This window comes from Megalobrama amblycephala, linkage group LG14 (genome assembly GCF_018812025.1).
Source record: "Megalobrama amblycephala isolate DHTTF-2021 linkage group LG14, ASM1881202v1, whole genome shotgun sequence".
NCBI lineage: Eukaryota > Metazoa > Chordata > Actinopteri > Cypriniformes > Xenocyprididae > Megalobrama > Megalobrama amblycephala.
Window position 1 is genome coordinate 39,016,960 of NC_063057.1, and position 641 is coordinate 39,017,600.

Sequence of the window (641 nt, forward strand, 5' to 3'; positions counted from 1 at the left end):
GATATCCAAAATCCGTTTGCAATTAAACAACTTCAATGTGTTAGCAACAAGTTAAAAAAAGTTTGGTGTAAATTGGATAAACCCTGTAGGAGCAGTAGTATAAAATTCATAGCCTGTTTTTTCAAAAAATTAACATTCAAACCAAAATAGCTGACTTCCTGTTGGTCGGAGCTAATGAATGTAAATTAGAAAATTGTCCGGCTTGATGAGAACAATATGTGTACCGAGTTTGGTGATTGTAGGAAAAACTAACCCCCCCACTTTTGTCAAAAGGTGGCGCTACTGAGCCCCTCCACCACGCCCATTTCTATGGCTTTGTCCATGTCTACTGGTTGACAATATTGATGTGTGTGTCGAGTTTCATGCAATTTGAAGCATGTTAAGAGCCTCAAAAACACTCAAGAATATTATTACAGTTTGACCTGTTGCCATGGCAACAATATTTCAAATATCAAAAATCCTGTCATAGGTCTACATCTGCTGTGTATTGACATTACACTGATGAAGTTTGAAGCAAATCAGGTAAAAATAAGAGGGTGATCTCAAAACATTTCAAAAAGTGATACACTTCCTGCTGCCAGTTGGTGGCGCTATAACTTTGACTCACAATAGTCACATCCATGTGATCAGACTCCTATAAC